Source organism: Pituophis catenifer, unplaced genomic scaffold, assembly GCF_029215685.1.
Source record: "Pituophis catenifer annectens isolate HBS135680 unplaced genomic scaffold, rPitCat1.0.hap2 SCAF_18, whole genome shotgun sequence".
In the NCBI taxonomy this organism is placed as follows: Eukaryota; Metazoa; Chordata; class Lepidosauria; order Squamata; family Colubridae; genus Pituophis; species Pituophis catenifer.
In genome coordinates, this window is record NW_027256898.1 from 4,619,024 (window position 1) to 4,634,746 (window position 15,723).

At 46.3% G+C, this 15,723-nt stretch overlaps 1 protein-coding gene across 1 annotated transcript in view; it reads right to left on the reverse strand.

Moving 5' to 3' along the window:
• Nucleotides 1–15,723, reverse strand: part of AGRN (agrin) — a 219,918-nt gene that overhangs the window by 145,258 nt on the left and 58,937 nt on the right. The gene's annotated exons all lie outside the window — the stretch shown is intronic.

The following is a 15,723-nucleotide window of genomic DNA, read 5'->3' on the forward strand; positions in this document are numbered from 1 at the left end:
AACAGGGTTTGTTCGGGAGTTGGAGGTAGAAAATATCCTAGGATGATTTTAGAAGCAAATGTTGCTTGAGTTCATCCTTAGCTGCATTAGAGCTGGAATTAACGCCTTCCCAGAAAGAAGGACACCAAGAACAGGAATTCATACAGAGACATGCACACATGCCTCTATGATTATGAGGATGATTATTTCTGTGATCTGAAGGTCTCGACAATTGGAAGTCAAGGGAGGCACACACGGATTTCAGGTTAGTTAATAAAATGCATGTTTTCCTGGGCAAGCAGAGGTCAGGGACGCCGGCAAGCAGCTGCTGGGGGGCCCAAGTCAATTCATTAATTTCCTTTCTGACCCCAGCTGCACGGGGCAAATTGAACTATTTATTAGCTAGCGCCCCTCCCAGGGTAGTGATCCATCAAACCCAGTTTCGCTTGACGGGCGAACAGGCCCATGAATTTAGCTTGTTTGGATATGCATAATGGTTGGGAACTGGGCCAGGGATGGGGTGTGGGAAGATGATGCTGATCCAGTTCTACAGAGGAATGATTGAGTCTGTCATCTGCACCTCCATAACTGTTCTTGGTTTGGTTCTGCAACCCAACAGAACAAACACAGACTTCAGAGGATAATTAAGGTAAAGGTAAAGGTTCCCCTCGCACATATGTGCTAGTCGTTCCCTAGCGACTAGCTGATCTCCATTTCAAAGCTGAAAAGCCAGCGCTGTCCGAAGACGTCTCCATGGTCATGTGGACGGCATGACTCAATGCCAAAGGCGCACGGAGCGCTGTTACCTTCCCACCAAAGGTGGTCCCTGTTTTTCTACTTGCATTTTTTTTACGTGCTTTCGAACTGCTAGGTTGGCAGAAGCTGGGAGAAGTCACGGGAGCTCACCCCGTTACGCGGCACGAGGGATTTGAACCGCCGAACTGCCGACCTTTCGATCGACAAGCTTAGCGTCTTAGCCACTGAGCCACCGCAGAAAAAAAACATGGCTACCAACCTGCCTTCCATGGAGGATCTGTATACTGCACGAGTCAAAAAGAGGGCTGGGAAAATATCTACAGACCCCTCGCATCCTGGACATAAATTGTTTCAACTCCTACCCTCAAAACGATGCTATAGAGCACTGCACACCAAAACAACTAGACACAAGAACAGTTTTTTTCCCAAATGTCATCACTCTGCTAAACAACTAATTCCCTCAACACTGTCAAACTATTTACTAAGTCTGCATGACTATTACTATTAGTTTTCTCATCGTTCCCATCACCCACCTCCTCCCACTTATGATTGCATGACTGTAACTTTGTTGCTTGCATCCTTACGATTTATATTGATTGTTTCCTAGTGTGATTCAATTGCTTATTTGTACCCTATGACTACCACAAAGTGTTGTACCTAATGATTCTTGATGAATGTATCTTGTCTTTCTACGTACACTGAGAGCATATGCACCAGAGACAAATTCCTTGTGTGTCCAATCACACTTGGCTAGTAAAGAATTCTATTCTATTCTATTCTATTCTATTCTATTCTATTCTATTCTATTCTATTCTATTCTATTCTATTCTATTCTATTCTATTCTATTCTATTCTATTCCATTCCATTCCATTCCATTCCATTCCATTCCATTCCATTCCATTCTCTTCATTCTATTCTATTCTATTCTATTCTATTCTATTCTATTCTATTCTATTCTATTCTATTCTATTCTATTCTACTCTACTCTACTCTACTCTATTTATTGCATTCTCTGTTCCATTCCATTCCATTCCATTCTATCCTATCCTATCCTATCCTATCCTCTTTCCTCTTCTCTTTTCTCTTCTATTTCCTATTTCTCTTCTCTTCGCTTCACTCTCTTCTCTTCTCTTTCCTCTTCCTTCCTCTTCCTATTCTATTTCCTGTTCTTCTCTTCTCTTCTCTTCTCTTCTCTTCTCTTCTCTTCTCTTCTCTTCTCTTCTCTTCTCCTCTCCTCTCCTCTCCTCTCCTCTCCTCTCCTCTCCTCTCTTCTCTTCTTGGAGCCAACAATAAATGAAGGACCAAAAAATATATATCATGGTTTGGCTTCTAAGGAGGCCACCCGCAGCCTTGCTCAAGTTAGTTGGCCCTGCCCAAATTTGCTGTGGCTGCCACCAATGACAACCATTAAGGTTATTCATCCACTTGTTCTGTGATGTTTCATTTTCTCCTTTGCTGCAGCCACACTCTACTGATCTCCTGCAGAATTCAAGAGGTTTTGAGGGATTCCCAGAAGACAGATCTTCCGGGAATCTTGCTCCTAAAAAGGTCGGTGAGATTTCTCGGCAAGATCCCTCCCGGCCAGTAGTCCAAGCTCAAATAGAAAAAGGAGAGAGAGCAGGAAAAAAACAAAAGAAAACAAGCGGGCCCCTCAGGGCAATTGAGAGGGAAGGCTGAACTACATGTTACTCCCATCGAGAGAGCTCAACTCCAGAGATGTTTACCCAAAACTATTTTGGGAGGCGTTGACTAAGACAGAAGACTTCTCGCTGCCTGCCTTTTTATGGCTCCACGTTGTCTCTGCCACCCACACGTTGCTACACACATATGGACATTTTGGGGGGCCTTTGCAAGTCCTGAGCAACAAGCGCGGAAGACTCGGTAGATTGGGGGCATTGCGTGGAACTAGACGGGGGTGTGGAAGAGTTTGGAGTCACACAGGACTCTTTGTCAAGCAACAGATGGTCCTGCAAGATTCAGAAGCCCTTCCACAGCCTTAGCCTACGCAGACTTCAAGCCGCAGGCGTCTCCTCCTTCTCAAAGTTTGGTTTTCGAGAAGCATCACCACGAATGATCGTGTCTCATCCTTCTGTTTCGAGCTGGCCACTTAGATGTGGCTGGGAGCCCTGCCAGCATGCCACAAAACCCTTCCCCCCCCATATCTTTGTGGCTGGGCCTCTCAGCCCAAAACAGGTATACTGCCACTACATAGGGAGGCTTTTGGTTTCTGGCTGAGACTTCCTGTGGGTTACGCCAATGATTCAGCCCTGCTCAAAAAGGCTCAACCGAACAGGTTTCGGAGATGCTCAAAGGAGACCACGGCAGAGGGAGGGGGAAAGAGAGAGAGAGAGAGAGATGAGAGAGAGAGAGAGAGAGAGAGAGAGAGAGAGAGAGAGAGGGAGGGAGAGGGAGAGAGAAGGAAAGATGATAGATAGATAAGAGAGAGGGGAGAGAGAGATGAGAGAAAGAGAGAGAAGATGATAGAGAAGGAAAGAAGATAAAGAGAGAAGGGATAAATAGATAGATAGATAGATAGATAGATAGATAGATAGATAGATGATAGATAAAGAAAGAAATAGAGAGAGAGGGAGGAGAGGGGGGGGAGAGAGAGGAGGGGGAGAGAGGGAGAAAGAGAGGGATAGAGAGAAAGAAGGTGATAGATAGAGATGGATAGATAGATAGGTAGATAGATGAGAGGGGGGAGAGAGAGATGAGAGAAAGAGAGAGAAGATGATTATCTATCTATCCATCTCTTCCTTCTCTCACTATCTTCTTTCCTTCTCTAACGAAAGAAGATAGTGAGAGAAGGAAGAGATAGATAGATAGATAGATAGATAGATAGATAGATAGATAGATAGATAGATAGATAAATGATAGACAAACAAAGAAATAGAGAGAGGGAGAGAGAGGGAGAGAGGGATAGAGAGTAAGAGGGGGATGGATAGATAGACAAAGAAAGAGAGAGAAAGAGAGAGAGAAAGAGGGTGATAGAGATAGAGATGGATGGATGGATAGATAAATAGATAGATAGATAGATAAATAGATAGATAGATAGATAGATAGAATGAGAGGGGGAGAGAGAGAGAAATAAAGATGAGAGATGAGGGGGAGGGAGGGAGGGGGGAGAGAGAGAGAGAGAGAGAGAGAGAGAGAGAGAGAGAGAGAGAGAGAGAGAGAGAGAGAGAAAGTTTGAGCGGGATTGAGAATTTGGAGAAGGCAACTGAAGCTGCCTACACCATTGTCCCACCTCAGCCTACCCAATGCAGAGGGACTCTGCCCAACAACACCGACTGTGGAGCTGAGCGTGTGTGTGTATGTATGTGTTTGTGTGTGAGAGAGAGAGTTTTACTTTCATTCCAAACACATCAGCATAATTCTCTGCTCCCGGAGAGATGAAAGCAGGCTGGGAAGACACGGTTTTTTTGGGGGGGGGGGCTTCTGCTCGACAGGAAAATGTTTACCTGCCTAAGCAGAAGATCCAGCCATCCTCCCCAATTACCTGGGGGATAAGCGCATCATTTGATCAGCCATCTTGGCGTAGTAGATCAAAGGGCCCGCAGCACCCAACCTCCGGTAGCGGGGGGGGGGGGGAGAAGGGGGAAGCTCCTAAGTAGATAGGAAGGCATCTCCCTCGAGCTGATTAATATGCAAAGTTTGACTTGCCAAGGCAGGTTGCTGGCTTCCTTTTCTCACACAAAGCCACCGCCCGCTCCTCTATTTAGCGCCTGGTCACGGGACTCAACATTAAATGAAAACATTGGGGAAGGGAGAGACGGTTCAGGATTAGGCCAGGTCCCATCCGTCCAGACTCACCTGGGCAAAGACGAGGAATCACACCTGCTAAAAAAGAGACCAAGCCCCCCCTTCAATGCACCCCAACTCCCCTTCCCTGCTTTGTTTCAACTCCTCCCCTCCCCACGCCTCCCAACGCCACAACACCGAGGGGGGACGGGACAGGACGGGACGGGGACGGACACCTACAATTGTTGAGGAAAAGCAGGACAGCAAATCCCAGCGTGGAGGTGGCTAAGAGAATCAGGCAGATGTTACAGGGGATCATGAAGTAACGGACCACCAAGGAGACTTTGTGCTGGTACATCCGGTCTCGGTCCAAGGAGCCCGGCCCCACGGGGTACTGACAGGCGGTCATGCCGCGGATGGGGCTCCAGGCCCTCCCTGGGAGATCCAGGGCAGCGATTCCACAGTGCCCCCCCCCAAAAAAAACCCTCAGCCTGCCCTCCTCCAAGACAGTCCTTAGCTAAGTAGTTTCGGGGACTTCCATCATGCCTGGAGCGGCTCTTAGCGTTCGGAAGGAAAGCCTGTCCTGAACCGGGACATCTTGAAGCTATAATCCAATGCTAGAGAGAAGCCAAGAGGGTTCGGGGAGGGGAACCCCTTTGGATGGATCCTAGGGTCACACCAGAAGCTGTCCTGAGGATCAAGAGGTCACTTTTAGCTCCACGAAAGAAAAGCCTCATGCCCAAAGCTCAAAGGCACCCCCATATTGGAAAAAGAGACACCCCCGAAGCAAAAACTCCACTCAATCAGCTTTTGAAGGGTTGCTGCCGGAGGAAGAGGTGGGGGGAGAGAGAGAGGAGGGGGTTGGATAATGATTGTTTGGAGATCCGTCCACTTCACGCCAGGAAGGAAGGAAAACGGGGGGTCCTTCTCCAGCCGAAGATGACAACGAGGGACGAAGCAAACGAAGCGTGTTAATTGAGTCTTCAGAAGTTCTCCAAAGGCGTGGCTCTCTTCATTATGAAACCATCAACTTAGCGGCTTGAGCGGGTCCTCGTGTTACAACCGCTTGTCCCTGCCAGTCATTTAAAACCACAGGCGGGGTGGGGGGACTCGGAAAAAAAAGGCACGGAGCAGACAAACTGGGGAAAGAGGAGGAGGAGCCCCCCCCACCCGTGGGCCACTTCTAAAGTAAACCCAAAAAGCTAGCAGAGAATTTGGGAGATGGAGACAGGTTAAAGGGCCCAGGCAGCAGCCTCCATCCTCCCCCGTTGCCTCTTTCCACGGGATGGCAAAGCAAGAAGTGGGGAGGGGGGGCTCGGCTGTGGGTTTCCTCCAGCACAACTGCCTCGGTGCCTCTGGACTTCTCGGGAAAGCCGTTTCTGCATCCGATGGGACGAGCAAACAGGTCCGTCGACGTCTCCTTTGGACCCCCCTCTCCTCAGGATGGTGAGCTGCAATTAAGGGAACGTCTGGGAATTAAAAAAACCGGACGGGCCTGAGCTGAAGACGTCCACGGAGTAGGGTGTCCAGCGATTTCGTGATGCAGCCTCTCCAAGCAACCGTACTGGGGGTGTGCCAGAGAGACCCAAGTTTCCTAAACCCCGCGCGGGGTGGGGCGAGAAGTCAGCAAACGCCGGAACAATAAGAGAGGGGCATTCTTCGGCAGCGCCCCTGAGTCACCGGGGCGGCTTCGTCCTCCTTTTACCCAGCGCCAGCCGTCCCTCTGCAAACAGCTAGCAGCTGGACCATCCTTCTTCTCCGGCAAACAAAAGCCCAACCTCGTGAATGTTCGGTTGGCAGCCGGAGAAAGCAGCAGAACGAGGAAGGTGCCAGCCAGCGAGGGATGGAGAGGAAGGAACAGGAGGCACGCCACGCCACCGGGGTCTTCTCCTTCGCACAGCCGGGTTGGGGAAGCTGTAAAAAACAAAGGGAGAGAAGACAGCCAGGGAACGCCGGTCCTCCACGTTTCTTGGAGATGGCGAGTGGTGGGTGGGGAAGCCCGTCCTCAGGCCAACCGGTCTCTGAAATCCAGAGATCTTGATGCCACCTTTTTCAAAGGCAGATCCGGAGTCAGTGGACACCTGTCCGCGTTTCCAGCGCGAGGAGAAGAGAGGGCTGGGTATGAATGCTCCATTCACTTGTTCCTGTTTCCCTGGAAGGCAGCGGAGAGAGAGCTTGTCCCCTCCCCTCCCCTCCTTCCCACCCTCCCTCCCTCCCTCCCCAACCCGCCCGCCTGCCTGCCCCCCAACCCCGGCGTCTCATTTGCGAACTCAAGATGTTGAAAGGGGCGGAGGAGACAGTGTCAAAATTCATTATGTGTTTCTCTTCTTCCTTCCTTCCTTCCCTCCCTCTTTCTCTCTCTCTCTCTCTCTCTCTCTCTCTCTCTCTCTCTCTCCACTCCTCCGAGCTCTGCCTCTCGGCAGCACATGGTGATAGGTTCTTCCCCGCAGACAGACGCATCACCGGAGCAGCTGATTTGGGGAACGCAAGGAGCCGGGAAGGAAGAAGGCAAAGAAGGAAGGAAGGAAAGAAAGAAAGAAAGAAAGACAGTGGTGTGATGGGAGAAGCGGCGTTGGACGGAGCTGTCTCGAGGTGCAAGCTGCATTGAGGGGTGGGGGGCAGGAGAGACAAGGCAAAGTTGTCTTGAAAAAATGGCATTTTCTTTCTGGAGCCGAGATTCGGGGCAATGAGTGAAGAAGTCAAATGGGGTAAAAAAATATATATACCACAAGCTGGCTTGAGTTTACGGAAGGACGCAGAGAAATTGGGTTCCCTCTTTTAAGGCTGAAGTTGATGGGTTTCCGAGAGAAATCTTCTTGGCTATTCCGGGGGAAAAAAAGGAGAGATGGATAACTCTGGTTAGATCCATTGGGACTTTTCTATTCCTGCACGCACGCAGAAGTCCAGGGAAGGACGGCTGAGTCTTCCAAATCCATCTTCTTCGCTCTTAACAAGACCAATTCCCCGAAAGCTTGTATCTGACCCAGATTCCCTCCGCTTCCCAAAAAATCTTTAAAGACAAGAAGATACAGCTACGCATGACAAATCCCGATGACATTGGACAAAGGAGGCATGGCAGGACGTGTGAGGATGGGACCCCGGGAAGTATCCTGAGATGCCTTCAGAAGCCGCCAGCTGGAGTCTTTCTGCACCCAGAGATCACCTTAAAAAACAAACATCAATCCAGATTTCCCAGGACTTCCCTTTGCCCGTGAAGCAGAAGTGAGATTGATTCTCTTGTCCAATTTCAAATCGAATTTGGTGATGCTCCTGATGGAAGCACAAAAATCCAACGGTCCCATCCGAACACTCAGCCTGGTCTTCATCGAGCCTTTTTTTTGTTTGTTTGTTTCTTTGTTTGTTTCAATCCCAAACTTGTGTGATGCTGAAGAAGTTGCTATGTGCAATTCCCAACAGAAAGAGAAGAGAACGAGACCAAGGGAAGAAGAAATGTCCACTTACAGAGAAGGGCTGGCTCTGCCATCTCTGGAGACTCCTGGGGTTGAAATTGATTTCCCTGCATGTTGGACTAGATGGCCTCGTGCGGCCCCTTCCGTAATTATATAATTTTTATAAAAACAAGCCAGAGGAAGCGGCCTCATTTTTCTCCTTCTAATTGCCTGTTATTTCTCATCTGGCTGATGGGCATCTGGAAGTGGGCTCTTGTGGAAGATATTTAAACCCTGTTATTATTATTATTTTTTAATGGTGGCTCCCTGGAATAAGAGGTCCTAATACTTCTCCTGTTGTTTTCCTGTTCTAGTGGGTGTGGATGGGTGCACAATGCATTGCTCTGGGGCATTATGGGGAATTAATCTAGGAGGAGGAAGAGCAGGAAAAGGAGAAAAAGGAGGAGAAAGAGGAAGAGGAAGAGGAGGAGGAGGAAAAGGAGAAGGAAGAAGAGGAAGAGGAGAAGGAAAAGCAGGAAGACGAAAAAGGAGGAAGAAAAGGAAGAGGAGGGGGAAAAGGAGGAAGAGGAAAAGGAGGAGGAGGAGGAAGAGAAGGAGGAGCAGGAAAAGGAGAAAAAGGAGGAGGAGGAAGAAGAAGAGGAGAAGGAAAAGGAGGGAGAGGAAAAGGGGGAGGAGGAGGAAGAGGAGGAGGAGCAGGAAAAGGAGAAAAAGGAGGAGGAAGAAGAGGAGGAGGAGGAGGAAAAGGAGGAAGAGGAAAAGGAGGAAGAAGAGGAAGAGGAGGAGCAAGAAAAGGAGAAAAAGGAGGAGGAGGAAGAAGAGGAGGAGGAGGAAGAGGAAGAGGAGAAGGAAAAGGAGGAGGAGGAAAAGGAGGAAGAAAAGGAAGAGGAGGAGCAAAAGGAGGAAGAGGAAAAGGAGGAGGAGGAAGAGGAGGAGCAGGAAAAGGAGAAAAAGGAGGAGGAGGAAGAAGAGGAGGAGGAAAAGGAGGAAGAGGAAAAGGAGGAGGAGGAGGAGGAAGAGGAGGAGGAGGAAAAGGAGAAAAAGGAGGAGGAGGAAGAGGAAACGGAGGAGGAAAAGGAGGAGGAGAAAAAGGAGGAGGAGAAAAAGGAGGAAGAAGAGGAGGAAAAGGAGAAAAAGGAGGAGGAAGAGGAAGAGGAGGAGGAGGAGGAAGAGGAGGAAAAGGAGGAAGAAGAAGAGGAGGAAAAGGAGAAGGAGAAGGAGGAAAAGGAGGAAGAGGAAAAGGAGGAGGAGGAGGAAGAGGAGGAGGATCAGCAGAACCTCTTTAAACAAGATTTGGAAGAGATTTGGTATTTTTTCAACCACGCAGACCTCACTTCACTCCCGTCAACCAAAATCTGGAAACAGAAAAGAAGTTCAGATCCGTAATAATAAACAAAAAATATTTTGAAAAGGGATTCTTGGGGGGGTGGAAGAGAAATATTACCCCCCCAGACCAAAGTGTGGGGGGAGAAGGACTTTAAACAGAAGCTCTATTCCTTGGGCTGAGAAGACTTCAAAAGTCGCTTTCCCTTTCTCTTGGAAAGGCTGGATCTAATCCAAAAGCTTTAAATTTCCCAGCCTTTTGGGTTCACCCAGGGGAAGAAAAAAAAAAAGGAAAAAAAAAAGAATTGAAAAGAAAGGGGGAGGAGGGAGGGACGGAGGAAGGGAAAGAAGAAAAGAATGAAAGTGGCAAACAATACATTTTGCATCCAGCAATGGTGCAAAGCCGGGACACCAGACAGGAATCTGCTTTCCCCTCCCTTCCCTTCCCTCCCCTCCTCCTCAGCTCAGTCAGGGCTCCTGCTGGGCCAAAGAAGAGGCATTTATAGCTTTATCTTTTGCATGCCTTGGTCCTCTTTTCATGGGTTTTCGAAGAGGAGAAGCTGACCCGTTGCAAATGGAGGCAACAGCTGGGAAAGGAGAGTGGGGGGTGAGGGGAAGAAGGAATTTGGGCGATCCTTCTGGCCTTCAATCTTAAAATAAGACGCCTGGCAGATTGTCGTGCCGTGAATGCAAGGGAAAGAAAAGTTTTCCTTGACGCGCTAGCTTTCCTTACTGCGAGGAGGAGCTTCAGTTGCTTTTTTTTTTTTTTTTCTTTTTGCCTGCAAGACAAGCATCAAGAAGGCCGACTCAAGCCTTGCGAGTCCTTCCGAGGTCGGTAAACGAGGACCCAGATTGTTGGGGGGCAAAAGGCTGACTCTGTAAACTGCTTAGAGAGGGATGTAAAAGCACTGCGAAGCGGTATATAAGTCTAAGGGCTATTGCTATTTTCCTCCCTCCCTCCCTTCCCGGTGGTTAGAATGCAGTATTGCAGGCTAACTCTGCCCACTGCCAGCAGTTCGATCCTGAACGACTGGCTCAAGGTTGACTCAGCCTTCCGTCCTTCCGAGGTCGGTAAAACGAGGACCCAGATTGTTGGGGGGCAAAAGGCTGACTCTGTAAATCGCTTAGAGAGGGATGTAAAAGCACTGTGAAGCGGTATATAAATTTAAGGGCTATTGCTATTTTCTTTTTTATATATATATATATATATTTTAAATTACTAACATTACAAACAACATATACAATATTTCACCCTGTGCTATACATAAGAAAGGAAGATTTGGTTCTTCGGATATATCCTCATGATCGCCAAAATCCACGTTCTCGGGGTACAGGTCCTGAAGCATCCAATTTTCCCAGCGCATAGTCCACAAATGATTTCCAAATTTTCCAGAAAATATCTTCTTTATAGTCACCATTTCTAATTTTAATATCACATGTCATTTTATTGTTTAAAGCTAATTTCCACATTTCACAATACCATTCTTCTATTCTAAAATTCACATCTAATTTCCAATATCTAGCTATTATAATTCTACCCATTATAAGGGCTATTGCTATTTTCTTTCTTCCTTCCTTCCTTCCTTCCTTCCTTCCTTCCTTCCTTCCTTCCTTCCTTCCTTCCTCCATTTGCTCAATGGAGTTGGGAGTTGTAGCATGCAAGGCGTCCGTTGCTGACTCTAAAAGCAGTTTTCAACCACACTCCAGACGCCCTCTGGTGGTCACAACCACAATTGCCTGTTTGTTACCTCCGCAACCCCAGTTTACCGTAAATAAATCCATCAAGGAATAAATCATACATTCTACCTTGTTTCCTTACTTCTGGAGGAGAACAGGCTCTGGACTCTCCACCGTGAAGGAGGGGGTGTTAAAATACAGGGAATCCTCAACTTACAACAGCTTATTGTCTGTTCGAAGTTTACGACGGCGCTGAAAAAAGTCACTCAGGATCCCTTTTCACATTTACGACCGTTGAGCATCCCCCCGTCACATGATCAAAATTCCAACACTTGCCGACTGACTCATACTGATGACCGTTGTGGTGTCCCAGGGTTGCGCGATTCCCCCTTTTTGGGGACCTATTTGAGCACTGCTCTTTATTGATTCTCTAGCTCTTAAGCTGCAACCTTAAACACTCAAAGAGCCATTTGGACCCGTTTCCCACAGAAAAGAAAACACCGGGAGCCACAAAATCCTTCCCATGCCTGACTATTTCATGAGCAGCCACAAAACTAGCATATGTAGTTGAATTAAATGTTCTGTTTTCTTCGGAAACTTTTCTTTTCTTGCATTTATCCATGGTTGGCCTACTGGAGGTTGAAAAGCTCAATAAATCGCGTGCCGGCGGGTGTCACACATTGGTGGTTGTGACGCATATTTTGAGTGACATGGAGCCGCAGCAGAGGGGTAAAAGAGCCACATGCGGCTCCAGAGCCACAGGTTGCTGACTCCTGTTCTAGCTCAACTTTAAATCTTGGTGACTTTAAAAAAACTTGTGGACTTCAGCTCCCAGAATTCCCCACTCGGCTAGGGAATTCTGGGAGCTGAAGTCCACAAGCCTTAAGGTGGCCAAGATTGTACACCCCCTGGTCTAACTGGATGATGATGGAAACACACTGCAGCACACCTGGCCTAGCCACAAAGCTGGGCTTAAACCGTTTAAAAAGGGAGATAGGAAAAAGCCAATTTAACTGATTAAATGGGGCCAACGGACTAGGATTCTTTTTTAAGACCTCGGAACAAAGGAAGGGGAGGAAAAAAAACAAAACAAAACAGATGGTACCATTTGAAGATGACAGAACGGAAGGTTTGTGCTTGGCCTCTCCCGCACAATAACCTCTGTGTTTCCCAAAAAAAATAAAGCCAGCCTGCTCCGTTACATCCCTTGAAAGCTTTTTCCCCACCATCCTGCCAGCGAGCCTATATCAGGGGGAAAAAAATCCATTTATGTTCCTGATTCGAACCCGAATTTAAAAAGCCTGCAGTCCAACAATGAACGCTAAATATATTTAATGGCCCCTGTTCGGAGAGGTTAAGCTGAAAAAGGTGACCTGTCTGTGTTATTACCGTGTTTCCCCGAAAATAAGACCCTGTCTTATATTTTTTTTGACCCCACGAAATAAGTGCTTGGGCTTATTTTCAGGGAGGTCTTATTATTTGTGTAGAGTTTCCTGCCTGGGAAGGGGGTTGTACTAGAAGACCTCCAAGGTCCCTTCCAACTCTTCTCTTCTCTTCTCTTCTCTTCTCTTCTCTTCTCTTCTCTTCTCTTCTCTTCTCTTCTATTCTATTCTATTCTATTCTATTCTATTCTATTCTATTCTATTCTATTCCATCCCATATTCTATTCTATTCTATTCTATTCTATTCTATTCCATTCCATTCCATTCCATTCCATTCCATTCCATTCCATTCCATTCTTCATTCCAATATTCTATTCTATTCTATTCTATTCTATTCTATTCTATTCTATTCTATTCTATTCTATTCTATTCTATTCCTATTATTTTCCATTCCATTATTCTCTTCTCTTCTCTTCTCTTCTCTTCTTCTCTTCTCCCTTATTCCTATTATTTTCCATTCCATTATTCTCTTCTCTTCTCTTCTCTTCTCTTCTCTTCTCTTCTCTTCTTCTCTTCTCCCTTATTCCTATTATTTTCCATTCCATTAGTCTCTTCTCTTCTCTTCTCTTCTCTTCTCTTCTCTTCTCTTCTCTTCTCTTCTCTTCTCTTCTCCCTTATTCCTATTATTTTCCATTCCATTATTCTCTTCTCTTCTCTTCTCTTCTCTTCTCTTCTCTTCTCTTCTTCTCTTCTCCCTTATTCCTATTATTTTCCATTCCATTAGTCTCTTCTCTTCTCTTCTCTTCTCTTCTCTTCTCTTCTCTTCTCTTCTCTTCTCTTCTCTTCTCCCTTATTCCTATTATTTTCCATTCCATTATTCTCTTCTCTTCTCTTCTCTTCTCTTCTCTTCTCTTCTCTTCTTCTCTTCTCCTCTCCTCTTCCTTATTCCTATTATTTTCCATTCCATTATTCTCTTCTCTTCTCTTCTCTTCTCTTCTCTTCTCTTCTCTTCTCTTCTCTTCTCTTCTCTTCTCTTCTCCCTTATTCCTATTATTTTCCATTCCATTATTCTCTTCTCTTCTCTTCTCTTCTCTTCTCTTCTCTTCTCTTCTCTTCTCTTCTCTTCTCTTCTTCTCTTCTCCCTTATTCCTATTATTTTCCATTCCATTATTCTCTTCTCTTCTCTTCTCTTCTCTTCTCTTCTCTTCTCTTCTCTTCTCTTCTCCCTTATTCCTATTATTTTCCATTCCATTATTCTCTTCTCTTCTCTTCTCTTCTCTTCTCTTCTTCTCTTCTCCTCTCCTCTTCCTTATTCCTATTATTTTCCATTCCATTATTCTCTTCTCTTCTCTTCTCTTCTCTTCTCTTCTCTTCTCTTCTCTTCTCTTCTCCCTTATTCCTATTATTTTCCATTCCATTATTCTCTTCTCTTCTCTTCTCTTCTCTTCTCTTCTCTTCTCTTCTCTTCTCTTCTCTTCTCTTCTCTTCTCTTCTTCTCTTCTCCTCTCCTCTTCCTTATTCCTATTATTTTCCATTCCATTATTCTCCTCTCCTCTCCTCTCCTCTCCTCTTCCACATGGAGCAAGATGGGGCTCCTCTTGCTGTCTTACCTGATATCCAGCTCTGTCTCCCTAACCCTAACCAGAGAAAATGGCAGGGACCGGCTGCGCATGCCTTTAAATCTTTTCAGGGAGGGCTTATTTTCGGGGGGGGTGTATGTTATTTTTAGCGCATGTGCTCAAAAGCCCAATTGGGCTTATTATCAGGGGATGTCTGGCTCCAGAGCCGCAGGTTGCTGACCCCTGCCTTAGGAGTAAGGGGAGAAATAAAGGGCCTGGTGGCTCAGCAGACTAAAAGCATTGTGATTAACACCAGCTGTCTGCAATTACTGCAGGTTCGAATCTCGCCAGGCTCAAGGTTGACTCAGCCTTCCATCCTTTCTAAGGTAGGTGAAATGAGGACCCAGTTTGTGGGGGCAATAAGCTGACTTTGTATAAATATACAAAAGGATGAAGGCTATTGCTTAAGCCACCCTGAGTCTCCGGAGAAGGGCGGCATATAAATCAAATTTTTTTAAAAAAAAAAAAAGGAGAAGTTTTGCTGGTCCTTCCACAAATACTTTTTTTAAAATCAATTCTCTGTACAGCTGTTTTCAAGACGGAGTCCTCTTTTATGGCATCAATTGTACTGGAGCTGAAGTTAAGCCCCCTCTTTTATTATGGTTTAGAGCAGGGACTCAACCCATATTTATTTTCACAACTCTCTTATAAGCCACTTTTTTTTACAGCTGGGGCTTTGCGTTAATGCCATTTTTATGAAATGCGTGGCTCGCAAGCTGTCCACCAAGGAGCAAGGCAAATAAAACATCCCAATAAATAGAGATGCACCCCTCGAGGTGGTATGGAAGCCTCCGCTTCTTTCCCTCCAGGATCCCACCAAATCTGAATGTTTAAAAAACCATCTCCTTAAAAGCATAGGATTGCTAATGGGTCCTTGACCTGAAAGGTCTTTGGGGAGGCCCAGCTCCAGCAATTCCTCCATCCCCACTTGCCTCCGGAGCCAAATAAAATAAAATAAAATAAAAATCCCTTAAAGTGGATGTTATTATACAGGATCCCGCAAGACAGCTGTGGCCTTCTCCCATTAGCTGCTAATTGAAGGAAATTGGCATGTGATTTTATTTTATTTAAATAATAGGATAAAAGGCTGCCCATGTCAAAACAGGGCCAATTTGGGAGATTAGATTAAAAGAAGGGTCAGGAGCAACGACCGTGACATCTGAGTAATATAATACATCCTAATTAAAAAGAAACGTGGGCCAAAATAGAGCTCAACCTCAGCTTCCTGGACTGTATATTCGGGAAGACAACCAGGCCTTAATAGAATAACAGAGTTGGAAGGGATTTTGGAGGTCTTCTAGTCCAAATCTCAAGCAGGAAACCCGATACCACTTCAGACAAATGGTTGCCCAGTCTCTTCTTAAAAGCCTCCAGTGTTGGAGCACATCCACAACTTCTGGAGGCAAGGAGTTCCACTGGTTAATTGTTCGCACTTTCTGGAAATTTCTCCTTGGTTCTAAGGTTGGTTGCAAATTTTGCACGAGGGTAACAGAGTCAGGGCCATCTGGACCTCTGAAGTGAGCCCACCTGGAGACGCCAGGTGAAAAGACCAAGGTAGGACCCAAAAATGCTTTTTTTTTTTTTCAAGAGGCAACTGAACTTTCTGGTTTTTCTTTGAAGAGGTTTCGCTTCTCGTCCCAGAAGCTTTTTCAGCTCTGAAGAAGATGCCATCCAGTCAGAGCTGAAGAAGCCTCCCTCCTTCCCTCTCTCTGCCTCTGCCTCTTCCTCCTCCAAACCCCACTCCCTTCCAGCACTGATAATGTTACCTAGTTTGGTAATGAAACATCTACCCCCCAAAATTCACCAAGCTCAAAAAACACCAAGGACCACACAGTCCT